The 11,145-nt window shown below is 43.3% G+C and overlaps 1 protein-coding gene across 2 annotated transcripts in view; it reads left to right on the top strand.

The window, feature by feature from the left end:
* Positions 1-11,145, top strand: part of grid1a (glutamate receptor, ionotropic, delta 1a) — a 267,052-nt gene that overhangs the window by 181,525 nt on the left and 74,382 nt on the right. The gene's annotated exons all lie outside the window — the stretch shown is intronic.

The raw sequence follows: 11,145 nt of genomic DNA, 5'->3' as shown, positions 1-11,145 counted from the left end.
TGTGTGTGAGTGTGTGTGTGTGTGAGAGAGAGAGAGAGAGAGAGAGAGAGCGAGAGAGAGAAAGAGAATTTAACTCAGAACATTAGACACTACTGTAATTGTGAATCACTCTGTGTGCATGACTATACACCACAGCAGCTGTATTGGTGCCAGAGACGTGAGCAGGTTTGACTGTGCTGGGATCAGTGGGCCGGGTTTTCCCACACGACTTGTGTGCTGCATTAATCTGCATGGTCCTTGGGTGCAGGTGCGTGGATACAGTGGCTAGCAGCATACGCAGGTTACATGTCTGCAACAGTTTGATTACAGCTTTGCACAGAGCTTCTGTAATGTAAACACATTCTTCCACACAGCACGCCACTGTTGAATCCAAACAATACTGCCAAATCCATAGTCATTAATTCAGAAACCAATAAACTAACTCAAACAGGGTCTTAACCTGGATTTCGGTAAAGCTGCTTTGAGACATTGTCTGTTTCTGAAAGCGCTGTATAAATAAAATTGAATTAAATGAGTTGAAAATACAAACTAAACTAAGTTGCTCAGTGCTAACAAGAGTCAGAACAAACACAGTAGGAAAACCACACAGACTAAATCTGAATGTCAACCAACTAGGACACTTGGAAAACTAAATTAAATTACGCATAGCTACAACATCAATATTTATAATCATGTTATCATCAAAATAATCCGGGTAAAAGCTCTCAATCAGGAAACCCAACAAAGTACAAGCAAACAGTGATATTCAGTCTAATTAGACATGTGGAGGTTACACATGAATATTGATGGTGGGTGAGGCAGGAGAGATGCCCCTGCAGGTGTAACTGCCCCACCCTCTGCCCCGCTGCTGCACTTCCGCTAGCCCCGCCCCTAACTCCCACAACCCCCTAGCTCCCCTTAACTCCCACAAACCCCTAACCACCTAACCCCCCCCCCCCCCCCCCATCTCCCACAACTCCCCCAACCCCTACCACCCCCACAACCCCCCAAGGTCAAGCTCAAGGTCTTGGCAGGTCCTTCAACAGCCACTTCCCTACAGCGTGAATATTCATATAAATCTTGTCACATTATATTCTTTTATTCTTCCTGAGATGTATTCATATATTGCAGAACGTGTCTGTGAAGGATTTTGCTAAACTATTGCCAACTCAGATGTACCCTGCTATTTAGCTGTTGCTTCCCATAAATGTAACGCTGACACAGATGACAGCGCTTTTGAGCACACATCCTTTCCACTTTCCACTGATGAAAAAGATTAAGAATCAAAGATGTCCAAACATATTCAGTGCTTTAGTTTGTTTTGGGGGTGGAACTTTGTGCTCATGTCAGTTGCACTGAAATGCAGTGAGATCAGATGGACCCAGAGGCTTTATCTTTGGAAACGACGTAATGGATTGATTGGATTTCCAATCAAATTATTGTTATATTATTATCATATTATTATTGTTATATTATTATATTAGTATTATCATATTATTCTGTCGTTGTGGAGAGTCCATGGCTGGTGATTCCATTACAGATCAGAGTTTAATGCCTCCCTGCCTCTCTGCTGTATCAGAGTGGACAGTTTTCATCAGACGGCAGTGATGTAAACAGTTTAGTCTGGAAACTGGGATTATACTTTCTGGAATTTATTTAAGACTTCTTAGCTCCAACCTTTTTCAACTGCAAAAAGCTGAGAACTTTTATGAAAAAAATATTTGTATGTAGTTTTAAACACAAGGTTGTTACACACTCACACGAGTGCCACACACACACACACACATGTGCTGCACACACAAGAAAGCTGTATACACGAGTGCTGCACACACGAGTGTCTCTATTACGTAAAAACACTTCTTCATTGGAACACTTATTTCAGACTTTTCTTAGGCCTCAGACTCTCATGACTGTCTTTCTCATGCTGAGGTTCAGACCTTGAATTAACAGCACTTTCAGTCTGCCTTTTTTCACTTAAGAATTACAAATAGTTTGGTGTCGTCTTTACTGCAGTCCTGTGAGGGTTATTTAATGGCATAAACCAAAGCTTGAGGAGAGTAGATTTAACATCTAAACAGGTTTTTTATTTAAATGCAGTTCAGTTTCCTGTGTAAACAATGTTATTTAGCATAGTTAAGGAGAAGCTAAGGAAACCTTGTAAACCACCATCATAGTTGATGAACATTTCTGTAGTTAATTCAGAATGGCAGCTGTTTCAGGAGGTTTATACGGACAATTTGCTGTAAAATGTAGATTGCTTTAAATATTGCCAATATAATAATGTCCAGTATGCATGAGGTAATCAAACGGCAAGACTGACTACGCCCCTCCCGTACGCCCCTCCCGTACGCCCCACCCGTACGCCCCTCCCGTACGCCCCACCCGTACGCCCCACCCGTACTCCCCACCTGTGGGACCTCTGTGCACCTCCTCATTCAGCAGCAGTGGGACTGTGGTTTGTGTTTGGACTCTGAAATTAGGATGGTACAAACCTGCTACACACACACACACCACACACACAAACATACACACACACACACACACACACACACACACACACAAACACACACAGGGTTTGGCTTTGGGTGAAAGTCTCCTGCTATGACTTTAAACTATAACTCTATAACTCTGCCACTATATATTCTGCACTGCCTTAAAATTTTGGATTAAAATATAGATTAATCTGTAAGCTGATCAAAACAGCGCTGAAGTTCCACCATAGCTTCTACATTATTTTGAGCATTATTAGATGAACAGAGGCATAAGTAGTACAGTTGTGTGAGTAGTGGACCATGCTTATGTTACATGGGTGGGTTGTAGGACAGGCGTGTACTTATGTCTGAGTGTGTGTGTGTGTGTGTGTGTGTGTGTGTGTGTGTCTGTTTCCAGGTTCATGCATAGATTAATTGGTTGGTTGACTGGTAACATGGTTGGTTGGTTGGTTGGTTGGCTGGTTGGTTAGTTGGTTGGTTAATTGGTTGGTTGGCTGGTTGGTAGATTAATTGGTTGGTTGGCTGGTAACGTGGTTGGTTGGTTGGCTGGTTGGTTAGTTGGTTGGTTAATTGGTTGGTAGATTAATTGGTTGGTTGGCTGGTAACGTAGTTGGTTGGTTGGCTGATTGGTTGGTTGGTTAATTGGTTGGTTGGCTGGCTGGTTGGCTGGTTGGTTGATTAATTGGTTGGTTGGCTGGATTAATTGGTTGGTTGGCTGGTTGGTTAGTTGGTTGGTTAATTGGTTGGTTGGCTGGTTGGTTAGTTGGTTGATTAATTGGTTGGTTGGTTGGTTGATTGATTGGTTGGTTAATTGGTTGGTTGGCTGGTTGGTTAGTTGGTTGATTAATTGGTTGGTTGGTTGGTTGATTGATTGGTTGGTTAATTGGTTGGTTGGCTGGTTGGTTAGTTGGTTGGTTGGCTGGTTGGTTAGTTGGTTGGTTAATTGGTTGGTTGGCTGGTTGGTTAGTTGGTTGGTTAATTGGTTGGTTGGCTGGTTGGTTAGTTGGTTGGTTAATTGGTTGGTTGGCTGGTTGGTTAGTTGGTTGATTAATTGGTTGGTTGGCTGGTTGGTTAATTGGTTGGTTGGCTGGTTGGTTAGTTGGTTGGTTAATTGGTTGGTTGGCTGGTTGGTTGGCTGGTTGGTTAGTTGGTTGGTTAATTGGTTGGTTGGCTGGTTGGTTAGTTGGTTGATTAATTGGTTGGTTGGCTGGTTGGTTGGCTGGTTGGTTAGTTGGTTGGTTAATTGGTTGGTTAGTTGGTTGGTTAATTGGTTGGTTGGCTGGTTGGTTAGTTGGTTGGTTAATTGGTTGGTTGGCTGGTCTCAGTGTCATGGCTTCATGAAAATGTTTTTTTTCCCTGTCAAATTAAATGCATAGCAACAGAAAACATATCCAGTTCAAAGGTGTGATTTGAACTGGATATGTTCATGATCTTATGACGTTACATTTCTATGAGAATGAGAGGTTAGGAGGTGAACCTGTACTCTGTGCATCATTGGCTGTACGCCCAGAAAAGAGAGGATGAAGAAGTCATAAAGATGTACAGTATATCTGCCATGATTATACAAACAAATGCAACTGTTAACCAAGTGGAAAGTTAAGTGGAGTGAGTAAAAACTAACACAGTCTTTATTTCCACTGAGCACTGCAGTATCTGCTGTCATCATGACACACAGGCCTGATCACATCTCAGGAATAAAATCTTGTTTGCATTCTGATGATTGCATGTTTATGTGATTAAATTATAGAGGTATTTCATGTTCCAAACAAATACTTGTCCAAAGCAGGGACTCCATAATTTAGAACCATTAGATATTTGGCACTGCACAGTTCAGCAGTATTCTAAGACCCAACAATACAGTACTTATCTGTTGAAGAGTTTCATGCTTAATCATTTGAATCAGCTCTGATGGTTTACTATGTTGCAGGAATTACATTCGCTACAATTAACTGAAATATGTTCTTTTAGGCCCTTTCCAGAGATGATTTTATTTATTCTTGTTTATTTTGAAAAGCACTTACGTAAGTATACGCACAGCTGCAGCTGGCCGATAACATCTGGCTGTGTGGTTGAACCACACATGGGCAGTGATTAGGGTGAGAGAATGTTCAATCTGTGCACACTGGAAGTCACTAGAGTTTAAATACAGAAGACTCAGTCTGCAGAAAGAAGAAGAGATGCTACAATTCCTGGATCCTATTCTCTTTCTCTAACTGCACCTCCCAGGGACATGGACAGGTAGAGACCAAGAGAACAGGTAGAGACCAGGCGGATAGGTAAAGACCAGGTGGACAGGTAGAGACCAAGAGAACAGGTAGAGACCAAGAGTACAGGTAGAGACCAAGAGAACAGGTAGAGACATAGAGGACAGGTAGAGACCAAGAGAACAGGTAGAGACCAGGCGGACAGGTAAAGACCAGGTGGACAGGTAGAGACCAAGAGAACAGGTAGAGACATAGAGTACAGGTAGAGACCAAGAGTACAGGTAGAGACATAGAGGACAGGTAGAGACATAGAGAACAGGTAGAGACATAGAGTACAGGTAGAGACATAGAGGACAGGTAGAGACATAGAGGACAGGTAGAGACATAGAGGACAGGTAGAGACCAGGTGGACAGATTGAGTCACACCTTTTCTTTTTTTTTTCTGTCTCTCTAAATCGTTGTTGTTGTCATGGTGACCGGATGGGTTCCCCCCTGAGTCTTGGTTCCTCTCAAGGTTTCTTCCTCATGCTCTTAGGGAGTTTTTCCCTTGGCTTGTTCACTGGGGGCTAGGACTCGGACACTTGTAAAGCTGCTTTGTGACAACAACTGTTGTAAAAAGCGCTATATAAATAAAATTTGATTGATGGATAGATTGACTTTACCTTCTTTGCTCCCAGTTGTTTTGCTTTCTGTCTTCTGATCATCTCTGAGGAATCCCATCATTTTCATGGTCTTGTGTCTGACTGAAGAAATTAGTTTGTCCTATACATCAAACGAATGGAGGAAAGAGGGACTGAAGTATGTAGTGGGAGCTTAATCATCCTTCACTCTCCTCTGTTACTCAGTACAGTAAAGAATGCAGGTGTCACTTACATTGTGTGTCAAATACTGTGTGATAGTCTCCATCCCTCCATTAGTTGTTGTTTATATTGATACATTTGTTCATCTGTTGTCCAGTCGTCATCTGTCCTCCTGTTATATCGCTCTGCTTAGGCTGGAATGAGTGCAGAAATAGCTCCAGCAACACCGTGTATGAAGGATCCTGAGAAGTGTGGGGGTGTAGTGAGAGGGGTAGATGAGAAGTGTGAGGGTGGGGGTGTAGTGGGAGGGGTAAAGAAGTGTGGGGGTGGGGGTGTAGTGGGAGGGGTAGATGAGAAGTGTGGGGGTGTAGTGGGAGGGGTAGATGAGAAGTGTGAGGGTGGGGGTGTAGTGGGAGGGGAAGATGAGAAGTGTGAGGGTGGGGGGTGTAGTGGGAGATGTAGATGAGAAGTGTGGGGGTGTAGTGGGAGGGGTAGATGAGAAGTGTGGGGTGTAGTGGGAGATGTAGATGAGAAGTGTGGGGGTGTAGTGGGAGGGGTAGATGAGAAGTGTGAGGGTGTAGTGGGAGGGGTAGATGAGAAGTGTGGGGGTGTAGTGGGAGGGGTAGATGAGAAGTGTGGGGGTGTAGTGAGAGGGGTAGATGAGAAGTGTGGGGGTGTAGTGGGAGGGGTAGATGAGAAATCTGGGGGTGGGGGTGTAGTGGGAGGGGTAGATGAGAAGTGTGGGGGTGTAGTGGGAGGGGTAGATGAGAAGTGTGGGGGTGTAGTGGGAGGGGTAGATGAGAAGTGTGGGGGTGTAGTGAGAGGGGTAGATGAGAAGTGTGGGGGTGTAGTGGGAGGGGTAGATGAGAAATCTGGGGGTGGGGGTGTAGTGGGAGGGGTAGAGAAGTGTGGGGGTGTAGTGGGAGGGGTAGATGAGAAGTGTGAGGGTGGGGGTGTAGTGGGAGGGGTAAAGAAGTGTGGGGGTGGGGGTGTAGTGGGAGGGGTAGATGAGAAGTGTGGGGGTGTAGTGAGAGGGGTAGATGAGAAGTGTGGGGGTGTAGTGAGAGGGGTAGATGAGAAGTGTGGGGGTGTAGTGGGAGGGGTAGATGAGAAGTGTGGGGGTGTAGTGAGAGGGGTAGATGAGAAGTGTGGGGGGTGTAGTGGGAGGGGTAAAGAAGTGTGGGGGTGGGGGTGTAGTGGGAGGGGTAGATGGAGATGTAGTTGTTTTGCCTTCCAGTCCCCATTAAAACTCGCTGCCTGTTGTGGATTCATAGCTACAGTGTCATCGCTACAGCGTCATAATTACAGTGTAGTGTGAGGTAGAGGACCAGTGACGAGGTAGAAGGAGGTTTATTGGTTTTGTCTTCCTGTTCCCAGTATGACTCGTTGCCTGTTGTGGGTTCATAGTTTCATAGCTACAGTGTCAGAGGTACAGTTGTAGCTACAGTGTCAGAGGTACAGTTGTAGCTACAGTGTCAGAGGTACAGTCGTAGCTACAGTGTCAGAGGTACAATCGTAGCTACAGTGTCAGAGGTACAGTTGTAGTTACAGTGTCAGAGGTACAGTCGTAGTTACAGTGTCAGAGGTACAGTGTGAAGGGTGTTTCCGTGGCTGCTGGTGATTGGAGATCCTTCACTGTGTTGCCTCTGTGGCAAAGCTCTCCATCGGCACCCCGTCAGATGAGCTGAGCTCTCTTGTTTGTGTGTATGTGCGTGTGTATAAGAGACAAAGAGAGAGGACAGAGAGGGAAGGGAGACACCGTGTGAGTGATGGACCAGGCAGGGGATGTGTGGGCCCTACAGTCTTACTCTCTACCCACCCCATCACCATGGCAGCCAGGGCAGACAGGACAGGGCGGATGGCCAGTCAGGAGGGCTCCGTCTCCTCCGTGTCTGACCAGCCTGTCACAATGAAAGACACTTCTCATTCTCGATGGACACTTCTCATCCTGGTGAATGAATGTCTCTAAATGGCTCTGTCTCCTGTCTTCTTCCAACCTGTGATGTTTTTGTTCTTGTGTGCATCTGACTTCAGGTAGGCTTTACATCAATACCTTCAAATGAACAGTGTTTGCTGCTGTTTATAGTTAAATTATTTTACTGTTGCAGTAATTATTCTGTAGAATGAAACCTATTCATCCTTAAAAAATATTAAATTTTGGGGGGAAAAATATGAATCTAAGCCCACATAGAAATATACTGATATTTGAGAAAGATAAAGATTATAAACATTGAAGACTATTTGCAGGGTTTTGAATTCCATTGTCCACCTTTCAAATCGGTTGGTCCAGAATTCCTATTTATATAATTGTCAGAATCTCAGTTTCTCTTTAGTGTTTTGTTGTGTTCCTTGTCCTGCTCAGGAGATCCTCCCTCTATGCTTATGTGCAAAAATAACCGATAGTCAGAGTCAGCTAACGCTCAGGCATTTTGTACTGAATATGGGTCATTTGCCTTTAAGTCCAGGGATGTTTTCACATTACATAACTCAATATGTTGTAAAACAAGGAAAATGTGAATTGGGTTTACTAGGCCACATGACGGAGATGCGTGGCATCCTGATGCAGCTGTCTGTCTCGTGCAAGACTCCCCCAGACTGTCTTTGGTATAGTTCAACTAGAGACTAGGATATCTGCAGTGGAATAAAGACGTCGAGAACTAAGTTTAAAAACAAACATCAATGCCATATGTGTCTAATACCAAATGTGCTCTTTTCCAAACCCCTTTGCGTCTGAGAGCTAACACGTTCGCTGACATTTAAGGTGAAGCACGCTAAGGGTCAGAGGATTGGGCCTGTGTGTCTGATCGGGTTCCTCCGGTTCTGACCCATCCCACCCCCCTATGTTTCCGCCTGTATGACTGGGAATTAGACGTTTTCCTCCAAGGTTATGAATTGAAAAGCTGCTGCACGTGGGACTTTGGTCTGCTCTGAAAGGCCCGTGTGCCCCTGCACGTAGAAATGCTTCAGAAAAATCATCTACAAGCGTCAAAGATGAATTAAATTTTGTGTATAAAACCATTTTAAAAAGTAAATGCCTCAACCACTTAAAGCATCAGAAAATTGGTGCTGTGGTTATAAAGATTGTGTCTGATTTGTTGTAAATATTTTTGTATAATAATTAGTTGGGATCCGTGTCTTCTTTACATCTTCCGGAGGGTCTAAGTTGTTTTGGCAGGAAGTAAAAGGGCAGCTCGTCTGAATTTGGCTTAATGGTGGAGATACATTCTGATATGTATGACAAAATAGCTTTCTACCTAATTACCTTCACACCTTTTTACCTTCAGACCTGATCTTCAGACCTGATCTTCAGGCCTGACCTTCGGACCTGACCTTCAGACCTGACCTTCAGACCTGATCTTCAGACCTGACCTTCAGACCTAGATACCTTTAGTGTAGACACAAGACTGCTGACATTCAGTATGCGAGTAGGTAAATTTGAATTTAAAGCCAATTGTAACATAGTCAAGGTGGCTGTCAACTACAGTCTCCTTGCAGACACGAAAACCACAGCTATGTGTTTCACTTCAGTCAACATACTCACTGGGAGTACTCACAGGGAATACTAAAACTATACCCACTGGGAGTACTCACAGGGAATACAACTATACTCACTGGGAGTGCTCACAAGGAATACTACAACTATACCCACTGGGAGTACTCACAGGGAATACAACTATACTCACTGGGAGTGCTCACATGGATTACTACAACTATACTCACTGGGAGTGCTCACAGGGAATACTAAAACTATACCCGCTGGGAGTACTTACAGGGAACACAACTATACTCACTGGGAGTGCTCACAGGGAATACTACAACTATACTCACTGGGAGTGCTCACATGGAATACTACAACTATACTCACTGGGAGTGCTCACAGGGAATACTACAACTATACTCACTGGGAGTACTCACCGGGAATATTACAACTATACTTGGAGTACTCACAGGGAATACAACTATATTCACTGGGAGTACTCACAGGGAATACTACAACTGAACTCCTATTACAGACCATTAGAGCCCAGTGACTGTTGTGTGTGATGATGAAACACATATAAGGATCTGGTGCCATTCTGGGATCTGTAGTCTTAGAAAGCTCATTGAAATGCAGCTTAGCACTCTCACCTGAATGATCCCAGTACCTTTCAAAGCTGTGTTCCAGAGACCAGATGAGCAGAGTCAATGATCAACTTCATCTGTCATTTACTCTTCACAGTCTGCATTTTTGAAGATGGATTCCTCATATTAAGAAATAGATTATATCAGGCAATGTTGGAGACTGAACTCTGAAGCAAATCCCTCTTAATCTGCAAACCTGTCATGGATGTCCCAAAATCACTGCAGGGCTTTAGAATGGCTGCATATTGGCTGAGTTTCAATATGTACGGTTGTGCTACAATATATCTATTGGGAAACACCCAGAGACAGGCAGAAAGGCATGACAGATGTGAGTTTGTCCTGTTGATTTACATATTAACATTCCTACAGATGTGTGTTTGTCCTGCTGATTTACATATTAACATTCCTACAGATGTGTGTTTGTCCTGCTGATTTACATATTAACATTCCTACAGATGTGCGTTTGTCCTGCTGATTTACATATTAACATTCCTACAGATGTGTGTTTGTCCTGCTGATTTACATATTAACATTCCTACAGATGTGTGTTTGTCCTGCTGATTTACATATTAACATTCCTACAGATGTGTGTTTGTCCTGCTGATTTACATATTAGCATTCCTACAGATGTGTGTTTGTCCTGCTGATTTACATATTAACATTCCTACAGATGTGTGTTTGTCCTGCTGATTTACATATTAACATTCCTACAGATGTGTGTCTGTCCTGCTGATTTACATATTAACATTCCTACAGATGTGTGTTTGTCCTGCTGATTTACATATTAGCATTCCTACAGATGTGCGTTTGTCCTGCTGATTTACATATTAACATTCCTACAGATGTGTGTTTGTCCTGCTGATTTACATATTAACATTCCTACAGATGTGTGTTTGTCCTGCTGATTTACATATTAACATTCCTACAGATGTGTGTTTGTCCTGCTGATTTACATATTAACATTCCTACAGATGTGCGTTTGTCCTGCTGATTTACATATTAACATTCCTGCAGATGTGTTGCTATCAAGGCTGATAACCACCACACATATATGGTGCATCAGTGAAGTCTAATTATTTTAGATGTAACAAAACTGTGAATAATTTTGGTCATCGTTTTGTTTGCTGCTGTACTGAGATGTTCCTAAACATACAATACTGATTACACCCATGGAGCATAAATTATATCTATATAATTAATGATTAGCATTTCCAGGCTTTTCCATGCTTTTGATGTAATGTGTGTGTCTGTGCGTGTGCGTGCGTGCGTGCGTGCGTGCGAGCGTGCGTGCGTGTGTGTGTGTGTGTGTGTGTGTGTGTGTGTGTGTGTGTGTGTGTTGCAACACTGAATGCTTCAGTATGATATGTGGGTGTGAGCAGTGTGGATAGAGTGTTAAGATGTGTTCTACAGTAGTGGGGTGTGGTGATCTTCTCATTATTTTGAATTCATTAGCCTGAGAAACTTTGCTTAGTCTGGAATATTATTATTAATACATTATTATTACATTATTATTATATTATTACATATATATTACGAGAGACGTACCCT

The sequence above is a fragment of the Brachyhypopomus gauderio genome, chromosome 17, assembly GCF_052324685.1.
Source record: "Brachyhypopomus gauderio isolate BG-103 chromosome 17, BGAUD_0.2, whole genome shotgun sequence".
NCBI classification, from domain to species: Eukaryota; Metazoa; Chordata; class Actinopteri; order Gymnotiformes; family Hypopomidae; genus Brachyhypopomus; species Brachyhypopomus gauderio.
The sequence above is the reverse complement of the archived record's forward strand: the minus strand, read 5'-3'. Positions and strand labels throughout refer to the sequence as shown.